Source organism: Seriola dumerili, unplaced genomic scaffold (genome assembly GCF_002260705.1).
Source record: "Seriola dumerili isolate Sdu_G_001 unplaced genomic scaffold, Sdu_1.0 BDQW01000016.1, whole genome shotgun sequence".
Taxonomy (NCBI): Eukaryota; Metazoa; Chordata; class Actinopteri; order Carangiformes; family Carangidae; genus Seriola; species Seriola dumerili.
This window is the reverse complement of record NW_019174271.1, coordinates 1,094,224-1,108,659: the sequence shown is the minus strand read 5'-3', so window position 1 is coordinate 1,108,659 and position 14,436 is coordinate 1,094,224. Positions and strand designations below refer to the sequence as shown.

The 14,436-nt window shown below is 39.6% G+C and overlaps 1 protein-coding gene across 2 annotated transcripts in view; it reads left to right on the top strand.

Moving 5' to 3' along the window:
- The window catches only part of tsnare1 (t-SNARE domain containing 1), a 188,632-nt gene that overhangs the window by 160,255 nt on the left and 13,941 nt on the right, over positions 1-14,436 (top strand). The window lies entirely within an intron of this gene.

Genomic DNA, 14,436 nt, shown 5'->3' with positions numbered 1-14,436 from the left:
TGGAAATACTCAAGTAAAGTACAGATACCTCAAAATTAAACTTAAGTACAATACTTAGAGTTAATGTACATAATCACTTTCCACCACTGCTACTTCAATTACTGAGCCTCCAGCACACATGGATTTTAATGTTGTTCATTGACCCAACAGGTAAAACTCCTGAAGGGGTGCCTATTATAAAAGCTAATATCAAAAAGGATGTCAAAACATTCCTCTACAACAGCTAATCCTCTGTCCACTGTCTCACTGCTCATGACTGAGCACCAGTGTTTGTAACAGTAGATCATATATTACATTTTATACAGGTAATGAAATGACAAGCTGGAAATGAAAGGGTGCTATCAGCTAGCTAACATTAGATAGTTTAACTGTAACTTAAGGCTAAAGTTAGAAGCTTGCTAACATTAGTTAGGTAAATTGCAACATGAGACTAAAGCTAGAAAACTAGCTAACATTAGCATTCATCTGTAGATACTTGACACAATTTAACACTAGAACCGCCAAGATTGTTGACGGAAGTTGTTATTATGTAAATAACTTTATTTAAATAAAAACTACAGGTCTCTCACTCCATGACTTTTCCTAAATATATGTTTTTGATGTTTTCTGAAGCATAGAAGGTATTAAAATAAAAAACAAAAGGCGGTGCTGCGCCATCACTATTAGTCAATCATTTTCTAACATAATCTATATTCCCACCCCAGACACAACATTATATGAAGAAAGAGAGGTACTTACACTTATTTTTTCCACTTCAAGAGCTGCTTGTAAACCTAAACAATGTAAATACACATGACCGTCTAGGAGACCGTTGTGGCAGCTTTAGGGGGGGCTAGAATGCCGGCAGTCCTAGTGTTAATTCAGAAACTCTGAAGGTAAGAAAGTAAAGTGTATTTAAAAAGTTAATTAGCGACTGCTACTTACATTGTCTCAATTTGCTTGCATGATGTGCAGTGACAACGACTTGAGGATGAGGTAGGCGGAGGAGATGTACAGCTAATGTCAAGGTTTAAAAATAGTATGGTGCACTTAAGGGGTGTCTGATATCGTAGTGCAAGATCCAGGCATGAATATGGGAAATATGTTGTAATATTTAAAATTACAGGTAAATAGGATGGGCACGATACTGACGTGTCATCAAGTGCAGTCCATTTACCATACTGTACTGTATGTTTGAACTGGGATGAAGGGGATACAGGGGAACACATACAGTTCAAAAAGCTGTTAAAGGCAACAAGTATGTTTTTTTGTTTTTTTTTCTAAGCAGACAGCTAGAGTGTATAAAAGGGTGAGTGAAAGAGTGATGGAGAACAGAGGCAGGAGAAGCACAAAGGAGAAAAGCAAGTGCCATACATCAGTTTAATGAGGGTGACGATGACAGAAATAACTGGGGAGCTGCTTCTGCTCTCAAATCAATAGCCGGGCTCTTTATGGCACTCTAAATAATGCAATAACTGCACCCTGACACTTATTCCTATACGAATTATGTTACTGGCACTGCCCTCACATCTTGTTCACAGAGTCATTTGGGGATTTCTCTGTTTGCATGTCAGTGCCATGTGCTGAATCAATACTCGTCAGTTGTGTTGTGGTTGCTGGAAGTCAGGTTTCTTGCTCACTATAGGCCACAGCTGAAAAAAAGACTTCCTTCTGTGTAAGGGTTAAAATAATCATACATAAGTACATTTTGGTATTTTCCTTCATTTATTGATGGTTAAAAGGTAGAAACTTCCTGCAGTCCTCCAATTCTGAGTCATCCCAGTCTCGACCCCAGCTATTATGGACATGACTGGGCCAAAAGAGAATCATAAAAGCCTATTATTATGTATACAGTATATAATAAGACTTACATAACTGGCCGGTGAATCAAAGGTCTGAAAATTGAGGCCATTAATCAAAGTGGATTTTAACTGCTGAGGCATTTCAGAGGAAACGCTGATCTCTGGCATAGAGCAGAACAGTGGTGTAAATTACCATCACAGGATGCTCGTGTATTTAAAGTTCCATACAGTATAAAGGTAGATGTCTATGTGTAGTTTGATTATAAAGCAGGTCTAGGTTCTATATTAATACTGTGAAAGTATCAAAGCCTCAGTCCACAGAGAAATGCACACAGCCTGTATTCAGAAACTGAGCCTTAAAACCAGCCGTCAGGACTTCTGGAACTTTGTGATGTCACAACAAAGCAGTCACCAAGCCCCGCTCACCTGGACCCACCATTCAACCGTGCAGGATATGGTAAATTTATTTGAATATAAATGACATAATAGATTCTGGAAGGAGAACAGCGTGCCCTCGTCAACGAAATCGACCAGGTGAAGCAGGAGATCACTGAGGAAGAGAAAGAGAAGGCCTTCATCGATGACGCACTGTTCAAATCAATGAAGAAGAAAAAGCACACTACAATAGCTCCGAGAGCTGGAGGAAGCTGTCAGAGATTAAACCAAAAAGAAGCAGGAGGCCAAGGCATGCCTCACCAGAGAGACTGAGGAGACCTCCAAAGTCCAGCTCGCACTGACCCAGGCTGAAGGCAACCTGGAACTGTCACATCGCCAGTGGGAGAAGGACAGGTCTCGTCTCCTGGCTGAACAAAGGCAGGAAAACTGACTTAAAGGCAGCAGTGATCCAGGCACAGGAAGAACTGGACCAGAAGATTCTCCAGTGGCAAAAGGATAAGGTCCAGCCTCATGGAGTGTCTCAGGTACAGGAAGCCGGCTCTGGAGGAGAAGGAGGAGGAGAGGGATGGAGGTGTGGACAAACTGACGGACGGAGTAATGAATGTGGAAAAGCAGATGGAGGCTCAGAGAAAACCATTCAGCCCGGACCTCCCTCTGACCTCCCAAAGTAACCTCTACCTCTACTCCTCACCCCCCATGTTCCCCTTCCTGCTGCTCTCTCTCCTCGCTCCTTACCCTCCCTAACCCCTTCAGCCACTCTAACCCCCTCACCCTCTAACCCACTCTTCTCCACTAACTCCCCCCTCCCTCCCCCTTCGGGATGATACAGGGGCTCAGGACTGCTGCCTCACAGAGAGAAGAAACCAGCAACTTCTTCTCCTCCTCTTTCTGTGAGATTGTACATTCTCCCTGTGTCTGCATGGTTTTTTCTCTGTGTACTCCGGTTTCCTCCCACAAATGAGATCTGATCACAATGAAAAATAATGTTTTTGAACCAGATGAAGGATTTTAGTCGTAGGACGTCTGGATCTGAAGTTATCAGAGAAACAAGCTGAGGAAATGTTAGACAGCTCAGCTCCCAGCTGCTGGAGACGTCCTGTGCTGCGTCACTGAAGAGCATCGCTGAATCGTCGGTGAGCCCCTGCTGTGTTTGTTATGGAGAGGAGGACACCTCTGTGGATCATTCAGCTGCTGGTAAAAACCTGCTGAACGTCTGCTTCATAAGTTATCAGAGAAACAATCAGAACAAAGGTTAGCATCAATCTCAGCTCCAGCTCTTCCCTGAGTCTCTGTCCTCCGTACAGCGTCGCTCAAACACTGACTTTAAATGTCAAACTGCTTCATTCAGTGTTTTTAATGGTTAGAATCACTGGGTTTGTTTGATTTTCCTGAACCACTAACACTGAAGGAATCCAAACTGGGAGGAGCTTATAGTAATGGTGGTGAAGACAACAACTCCCATGATCCCATGCTATTTCATGACGTCACCCAACGCTGTCTTTTGTTATTGTTTTGATTGAGAGAGCCCTAGAGGCAGAAGTTACAGACTGAGTTTGAAGCACACTTTGTTTTCCAATGCAAAGTCACTGGAAAAGAATAATGATCACAAACAGATCTCAAACATTTCAAAATAACATAATAACATTAGGAAAGCCTAGAAGACCTGTATGATTAAATTATTTTGATCACATTTATGTGTGCAGGGAGCCAACTGAACATCATGCATGCTTTTAACTAGATAGAGAAAAAAAAAGGAAAAAAAAGTATTTTTATTTGATACTTTCTAAAAAGAATCAAGGAGCAAAGCACAGTGTGCTTTATTGTAAAGATACAAATACAATATTATCATAAATATCAGGTCTATGTTTAACATGATTTAAATGCATAAGTGCATAAAAAATAGAGGTTCACATAACATTTCCATTTTTAATGTATTTATTTATTGTCATTTTATTTTTATTATTGATTAGTTTTAACTTTATTGTGCCCCCCCCCCAAAAAAAACAAAACAAAAAAAAACAACCTACATCCTGCATACTGTGCACTGTATACAGCACAGTGTTACCAGATGAAGAATAATAGTCATGATGGCTGACAAAGACAAACTGTGCGACTGGTGAGTGTCTGTAGGCTGTTGTGCTTTTTATGCAGACTTTGTCAGGAAAATTATATCACAGACTTTTTTTTTAAACACTTAAAGGAATTTATGGTGATGATTTGAATGGCATTCAGACATTCAGACAATCATTCATCTCAGAGATTAACAGAACATAAAGATCTCTTCTGAGCAGTAATTCCTTTTCATCAGGTTCAGAGTTTGCGTTCCATTATCTATTAAAGGCAGAAATCAGGGGGTTCTGTGCATGGACTTAACACAGGGTCTATTTAAACAGGGCTAGAGATTTGACTGGGTACATACCTGGCTTCACACAAGTATTAGAGACTAAGAGGATAATGGAAGGACTCCTGGAAGAGCTCCTCAATCCATAAAGTAAGGGACTGTGCCTGTTGCTTCACATGTAACATACAATACGGTATACACAAAATATCTTACTCTTAACCACCTGCTTTTCTGGTTGAGTCTTACATTCTTTTAAACGTGATGATGAGACTGAATATCTAAAGAAACTGAAACTATGCCACTAGTTTAAAGGGAAAAGAATAGTTAAGAAATCGAATCATACTATAGTGAGAAAAACAAAGTATGAGGGCAGGGAAACATTCTTTGCTTGTGTTGGCTTTGTACTCCAACACATTATATTTGAAATGAAAAAATAAGTGCTTTTCCATCAACCTTTTCCGATTGTGGATGAAAACACCTGAGAGGAAACTCTGGAAATTCAAATAATCTTAAATGTTTTCATGCTTGGCTAAAGTGGAAAAGTTGGCTTATCATTAAAAACAATGACAAATCCTGATGTCCAAGAGGCTTGTGAGTTAAACTCTGGCATCGACAACATCAGATCTGTGTGGAGCATTGAGAAGACTGCAGCCTTCCTAAAACTGATACATGAACCAAACATAGATGTTATGTTTTTTCCCATTGTTTTTATTCATTTTAGGTCTGAATGGAGCTTTTGTATTTATGTTGTCTTGTTGCGTCCACTTATTCTGTAATGGCACATACTGGAGTAGCACCACCAACTGACCATATTGATATTTCAAACCTCTAATATTTGCATAACAGCAACGGATGGAAAGGTACATAATTTAAATTTTCTTTTGCTGATTTTCTGGAAATGAGGTTTAAAATTGTGCTGTATTTGGACAGAAACTTGACAAATGACTGTACAGTTAATACTGTGACTCTCAGCTTTAATTTGAGGGTATTTCCATCCAGGGCAGAGGAACAGTGTAGGTGTTTAGCATTTAGCTTCATTAAGCATCACTAAACAGAAATATCTCAACAACTACTGGATGCACTGCCATGATTTTTAGTCCTGAGGGAATGAATCCTAATGACTTTGGTTTCATCTAGCACCAGCAGCAGTTTGATTATTATTTGTTCAGATAAAATGTATCAACTATCTGATGGACTGCCATGAAATGTGGTTCAGAGAATAATTTTCCCCTCAGGGTGAATTGTAATAAATTTGATGATCTCTTAACTTTTTTATCCAGTGGTGAAAATTTCACTCTAATAATTTGTGTTATGATCACATAACTGGAAAATTAGTTACATTCCCATTAGCCTCAGTCGTACTCTGAGTGTACTCTATTTTAACAATCACAAGCTCATGGTCTGAAGCGCATGGCGCAAGTGCATTACGGGCATTTCTATGTCACTTTAGCTATTTTAACAGCAGAAAAAAATGACGCTGTGCCAGTAACAGCACAACAATGTTATAAAAATTTGATGTTATATGATGAGAAGTGTGAAGGTCAGTTCATCATGGAACTGTGGACAAATTTAGGTGATAAATGGAGAACACATGTTGTGAATGTTAGCATGCTCGCGCTAAACACTGTTGATACTGTCATCATGAGCATCTTAGAAAGCTGATGTTACTCATCAGCCTGGTTTCCAACAAATCCAAGCAGCTGTTTTCAGTGAAGAATCTCTGATAAACCCACCATACACTACCCACACTAGTACCACTAACTAAAACTACTACCACTACACTACCACTACTACCACTACACTAACACTACTAAAACAACACTAACACTACTACCACCACAGTAACACTACTACAACCACACTAACAATACTACCACTACACTAACACCACTACAACTACACTAACATTGCTAACACTACATGAACACTACGCTACCACAACACTAACACTTCTACCGCTAAACTAATACTACACTACCAAAGCACTCACTTTACTCACACTACACTAACACTACTAACAATAACTAACACTATTACCACTACTACCACTACACTAACACTACTAAAACAACACTAACACTACTACCACCACAGTAACACTACTACAACCACACTAACAATACTACCACTACACTAACACCACTACAACTACACTAACATTACTAACACTACATGAACACTACGCTACCACAACACTAACACTTCTACCGCTAAACTAATACTACACTACCAAAGCACTCACTTTACTCACACTACACTAACACTACTACCAATAACTAACACTACTACCACTACTACCACTACACTAACACTACTACAACTACACTAACACTACACTACCACTATTAACACTACTAAACTAACACTACACTACCACCACTACACTAACACCACCACCCCTAGACTACCACTACTACAACTACACCAACACTACTACCACTACACCAACACTACCATCACTACACTAACACTACTGCAACTACACCAACACTACTACCACTACACTAACACCACCACCACTAGACTACCACTACTAACACTACTACAACTACATCAACACTACTAACATTACACTAACACTACTACCACTACACAGCCACTACTGCAACTATGCTAACATTACTAAAACTACACTAATACCACTAACACTGCACTACCACTACTACTACTACATGAACATTACTAACACTACAATAACACTACACTACCACAATACTAACACTACTACCAAAATACTAACACTACTACCACTAACTAAAACTACTACCACTACACTACCACTACTACCACTACACAAACACCATGCTACCACAACACAAACACTACTACTGCTACACTAACACTACACTACCACAACACTAACATTACTACAACTACGCTAACACTACAAGGACTACACTAACATTACTAATACTACACTACCACAACACTAACACTACTATCACAACACTAGCACTACTACCACTAACTAACACTACTACCACTACACTAACACTACACTACCACTACTAACACTACACTACTACCACTACTAGCACTACTAAAACTACACTAACACTACTAACACTAAACTACCACTACACTAACTCTACTAACACTACTACCACTACACTAACAATACTACCACTACACTAACATGACACTACCACTACAACCACTACACTAACATTACTAACACTCCCACAACTAACACTACTACCACTACACTAACATGACACTACCACTACAACTACTACACGCTAACACTACAAGGACTACACTAACATTACTAATACTACACTACCACAACACTAACACTACTATCACAACACTAGCACTACTACCACTAACTAACACTACTACCACTACACTAACACTACTACAACTACAACTACACTCACACTACACTACCACAACTACCACTACATTAACACTACTACCACTACACTAACATGACACTAGCACTACAACCACTACACTAAAATTACTAACACTACACTACCACAACTACCACTACACTAACACTACTACCACTACACTACACTGACACTACCACTACAACCACTACACTAAAATTACTAACACTACACTACCACAACTACCACTACACTAACACTACTACAACCACACTACCACAATTACCACTACACTAATACTACCACTACACTACCACTATTAACATTACATTAGCATTAAACTAACACTACTACTACTACTACTACACTGCCACAACACAACCACTACAGTAACACTACTTCCACTACACTAACACTACTACCACTACACTAACATGACACTACCACTACAACCTCTACACTAACATTACTAACACCACCACAACTACCACTACATTAACACTACACTAACACTACACTACCACTACTAACACTACACTAACAGTACTAACACTACACTACCACAACTACCACTACACTACCACAACACTAACACTAATACCACTACTCTAACATTGCTATGACTACACTACCTCTGTACAGAAACTAACTGATGAGCACAGTGGAGCATTTAGCAGCTATAGAGCCAGATATCAGGTTGTTATTGTTGTTATTTCTTTGATCAAGTGGACAGATAAGCGGGTCTGAATGAATAATTCTCCACATATCCGTGAAGCCATTTCTAAAGACTGAAACAGTGGTCAGTGTACGACCTCAGAAAAACATCATGTGCCACTTAACATTTTTCTATGTCTACTTATTATGACAAAAAAAGACAACAATGCACTTCCTATAGAAGTAAAAGTCTTTAATAATTACTCAGTGTGATTAATAGTAAAGCACTGGTCTCCTTTTTACATACAACAGTACAGGGAAATGTTTTTAAAGAAATACTGCATACATTCAACAGATTTCATTAGTCCTAATTTAGAGGAAAACAAGCACCAAAACACTGTCGCCATGAGATAACACTTGGCTGGTGCTTACAGTAATCATACAAAGATATCATAATTAATTTGATGATAACACATTAATGTTTAACAAGACTATACTCTAAAGCACTGTTTGTGGCCAGATGAGGCTGTAATATTCATCTTACAGCCCATAATACAGAAGTGTTAGAGTGTTAGAAAGAACAACATATCAACAGTTGTTACTCACTGACCTAGTATTGGTCTTTTCAGAGGTGGAAAGACCTCAGGATCTTTCCTGAGTTCAGTACTGTGATGGTATAAATCTGCTTGGTAAATTTCTAGCCAATCTGCATATTATCTGGTGGCATTTTATTTGAACAAGTGAAAATTCTGACTGAAGTCATAAGGAATCTTTATTTGTGGAGCACAACTATCAGTGTGCCACCGCAACCCTCCAGAACAGCTTCAGTCGAGCAACCTTGTTAATTATCTTTGGTTGTCAGTCCAAAACATGGCTCTTAGATCACAATGTGAAACTCGTCCCCAATGACCAATTAGTCGGTCCTAGTTCTGACAGTGTAATTTAAGACCAAAAATTCAAATTGTGGCTGCTGCTATGATACATGTCTACAAACCAACCCACTGGAATATGACATCAAAGGATATAATATACTGGACAGCACCAATTTTGTAAGTGCCCATAGATATAAGTATACCTAGATACCCCATCAGTGTGCTTATATTTATATGTACCACAAACAATATAAATAAATGACAAAATATAGAGCAAAAACAGAACGACAGATATGTTGTGTTATAGTAATTGTGGTTAAAGATTGTGGTTAAAGATTGATTTTGGATCAAGTTAGGGAGCTAGGAATTATGTTTATGTAAATATGAGTGGGACCTTTTGTCTCTCAGAAGTATAGATGTTGAAATAATTGGTTGAGTCAACAATGTGCAACATTTGGGGCGTCGAGTGGCGTAGTTGGTTGAGCAGGCGCAGAGGCTAATGTCCTCGCCGCAGTTGGCCCCGGTTCAAATCGCGCATCAGACGGCCCTTTACTGCATGTCATTCCCCCTCTCTCTGCCTCCCCATTTCCTGTCTCTCTACTGTACTATCAATAAAGGCATAAAAAGCCCCAAAAAAAAAACAATGTGTGACATTTCAACATGGGAGCTGTTCATTTCCTGCTTCTGACCAACAGTTGAGACCATTAATTTTAAAAATGAGCCCATAGCTGGTCTGTGCAAGCAGCTTACTACGATGCATAATTTTATTATTAGTCTACCTCGATTTATGGCAGGAGCAAAGGAGGAAGTCAGGTAACGTCGTATATAGACACAAAGTCCACATTAAGTGGAGGTTGTGGTTGACGGATGGTTTGACAAAACACAGGACTTTAGTTTCCTGTGTCTCAGTGTCTTTTCTTGGTGGTTTAAAACATATTTATCATTGTAACCAGGATGTTGAAAGTCTTCTAACTTTTGTCATTTTGAGTTTATAATTATTATACTAGACTGTAGATTGTATTTTACTATATTATTGATCAAATTAGTTTTTAACCGCAGTCCATCTATTAAGGCCAGTTTCCTGCCCATAATGCACCACGCCTAGCTCTGCCAGTTGATAAAAAGAACTGACTGCCAAGTTCTAAAGCACTTTCAATCTTTCTGCATCTTTTTGCAGTTCTTCTTTTAGTCTTCTTTTTACTTCATATTTAGCTCAACATTTAGGTGGTTACTACAGCAGCCTGGGTTCCAGTCCAACATTCGGCCCTTTGCTACATGTCATCCTCTCTCTCTCGCTCTCTCTCTCTCTCTCTCTCTCTCTCTCTCTCTCTCTCTTCCTGACCTTCCTGTCCCTCTCACTATCACTATCGAAATAAAACTTTGTTAAGTTTAGTTTCTAAAGCTGTAGTTTGATTGTCATCCAACATCACACGTGTTGTTAAAGTATGTTGTATGTAGTATAGTGTTGGGACACAGCTACTGTATAAACATATCACTCAAACCATGGCCTCTCTCTCTCCTTAACCAAGTAGGTTTTGTCTCTAAACCTTAATCGTAGAGGTGGCAGATCAGAGAAGGGTCACGTAAATAATTTAGTAAAATTCATAGTTAATGATTCTTGAATGCAAAACAATGTCATCCTGCTAACTGTGGTGTCTGATAAGAAAATGCTTATGTGGGTTGTTTTGAAGGGCAGGGACAAAGTATTTGATTAAGCTGTCACCGTGTCTGTCTCAGCTTTTTATTCTGTCAACCCCCCTCTGTGGACACTTTATGTGCAGCAGTGAGACACAGACCTTTGGGAATTTTCGGGCGGATGCGCTGGGTCGGTCGGTGCTCCATATCTGAGAACAGGTGCAACAAGGGGGCAAGAGCAACTCGCTCATAAGCCATCACCTCTGTGTGTCACCTCCGGTCCTGTAGTGACCCTGAATAAAAATAAGTCAGAACAGAAACCACAGAGATGGCTCAGCAGAAAACTAAAGACTGTGTCCGTTTACCCCCTAAAATCCCTGTTGGTTTACAGTGAGGATGTTTAACTCGCCACTTCACAGGAATAAACTGCTTAAATTCTGATGCTGTGTTGTAACAGTCCATCATACAAGTGAACGCTTAAATTACCATTGTGATTCACTCTGTGGACTGGTAACTGGTAATGTGGGCAGCGGTAGAGAAGATGTAGTTTTTCCAAGGGATATTGAAGGATTTAAGCTGTCGTGGAAGTGCAGTCTGTGTGTGCGTGTGCGTGTGTGTGTGTATGTATGTGTATTTGTATGTGTGTGTGTGAGTGTTTGTTTGTTTGCTGTCACAACTTGAGCAGAACTTGTGTATTTTTTTTTTGCTGTTTTCCTACTGAATTTTAACTGTGGGTATAAGCCACATTTCAAGCACCTTTTCCCACTGATAAATATTAAAGAATTAATGCAGTGGATACATGTTATATTTAGCCTCTAAAGCTGCTTTAGTCACTATGAAACACAGCAGACACGCTCACACTGAAAGAGGCTTATTCAAATGATGTAAAAAACTAAGTTGACAACACAGCGCAGGAATTCAGGAGCACTGCCACGATATGACAAAAATAAATATTGAAAGAGAAATCGATATTCTGGCGAAGGGAATGAGAAGTGTCGCGGAATTTCATTAATTTCAAGCAAGGGCCCAAAAAAACAATCATCATATTTAGCTTTCTCCTTACTTTTATAGCTTAAACAAGAACGGTATGCTTGAGGACATGATTTTGATGGATGCTTAACAATCCAGCACTGGACAAGTATTTCTATGTATTAACCAAATGAGGTACTTTGCCATGTATGCTGCAGACTGTCTGAATGTGTGTCCCTCTAAAACAGATCTGAGCCAGTGAAGGGGAATTGTGAGTTGCTGCCACAGTTAGTGGAGTTCTTTGGGCCTAGTATCGTTAATCCATGTCTATGAACAAGTGTGACAATAAGCTCTGTGTCTGAACAGCAATCCTCTTAGGCAAAGCTTTGTGGGTAAACTCGCCTCATGCAAATTCTAAACCCCATTAGCTTTGAGGGACTAGTCAGCTGCATTGAGATTAATGGCCAAGTGACTACTTGATTTAATAGGGTTATTTCACATCTTCCGGGGGAAAAATAAACAACAAAGTTAATGCAAGACATTTGTCACTGACGTCCTCAATCTCTCTTCTCTAAGTGGGAGAAGTTTCCTGTGCGTTCAGATGTGTTACTTACTCAGCCCGGCGTTGGTGGAACAGAGGGGAAGGTTTGCAGATGTTAAATGTGTGTATGCTCCGTCTTGAAGTAAAAAAAAAAAAAAAAAAAGATTTGAATAAGTTTCAGTTGTTTGGCCTCTTAAAAACCCAAGGTGGAACGTTTTTGTGCATTGTGGTAAATTACAGCATGGTCATATCTGAAACTGTATTAGAGATAAATGCAGCGAGGAGAGAAAGTGCTATGCAATTTTTCATTACAGGGTGAAAAATGAAAATCCTTATTTATCTTTTTCCATGCCGTCAGCTTACTCCAAACTTTGCTGCAGGGGATTACTGCTGGGTGGGTAAGGCTCTGTCACCGCAAAGTGGGAGACAACACACTGTGACAACGGTGATCTGAGAGCGCTCCCGACTCCTCCAACTCACAGCTGAGGAGGAATGATTAGCCCAAAGTTGAGCAGGAGCATTTAAATACTTCCTCATGACCTTTAATCCCCAATCAAATCAAAATGCCACTCTTCCCTCTACTGCAGAACACAAGCAAACACTCCAAAGCCTGCGTGGTTGCTCAGCTCCCAGCATGCACTGCTAACAGCTTTCCAGGAGATCTGAGATTACTTAAAGCTGACTGATTACCTAAACAGGTGAAATGAGTGTCATCCTCCAGTGGAAGGCTTAATGCTGAATCACATCATATGAGAACAGCCATGGGACTGAGACAGCTAAGAGTGACATATTGAAGGGGTTCAGCTGCCTGAAACAGTCTGAATGTGGTTTTTACTCTTAGTGCACTGAGTGACTTGGCAAAAAATTGAGATGGCACAAGTCACAGTATTTAACAACGGTCAATAGTACAAGTAACATGAGAAAAATACCACAAGTCATTCTTTAATATTGTCATTTTTTGTTGTTCATCAAACTTGTGAAACCAAACTTCAACCTCTGAGGCTGAATCATGAATTCAACACTGAAGAACCAAAAGCTGCAGTTCCTCTAATGGCCACTAGAGTCTGGCTCCAACAGTGAGTCAGTCCCCATAGACTCCCATGTTAAAATGTCCAACTTTACAGCAGAAATAAACATGTTTACAGCCTGGTACAAAAAAAGTTTTGGTCTCTAGAGCTAATTTCCTCTTTCATGAAAACTGTTTATATAACTCACCTGATTACATTTTATTAAGGACTAACGTTATGGAGAATTGAGGGCGTGGCCTCTTTGAGTGACAGGTGGGTGAGTGTATGCTTGCCACAAACCGACATGCACTGAAGTCTCAGATCCACACACACACCACTCCTCTTTGTCCATTTATGGATCAGCTGGTAGTTAGGGGCGGGGTCAGACACTGCCAAGATGGCAACGTTAGAGCAGCTCACTTTGAGCTTCAGAAACGTGTGGGTGATGTCACAGAGGCTTTTTATTTAGGCTCTTTATTTACAGTCTATGGTTAAACTGAACTAAAGGTTGAGTAGAGGCATAAGAGCAACATGAGCCACAGCCAGGCTAGCAGCTCTAGACTGAGGGCTGTAGCTGATTTCCACAATGCTAGCATGTCCGTAATGACAATGTTAGCAGGTTAGTGTGTAGCAGGTAATATTGTACCACAGTTATTACCTTAATTTTAGAATTTTAGCATCAAAATATTTGCCAATTAGTGTTAAATACAAAGTGCAGCTGAAGATGATGGGAATGTTGTCATAAATAAAGGATTAGACATTTTGAGCCAATGGTGGCTCTAGATTAAAAGTCAGGGAATCAACAACGTTATTACAATTCATCCTGAGAGAAAAGTGAATGTTTCCACCAAAATTCATATCAATCTATTCAATAGTTTTTGAGACATTAAAAAAAAACCTCATGG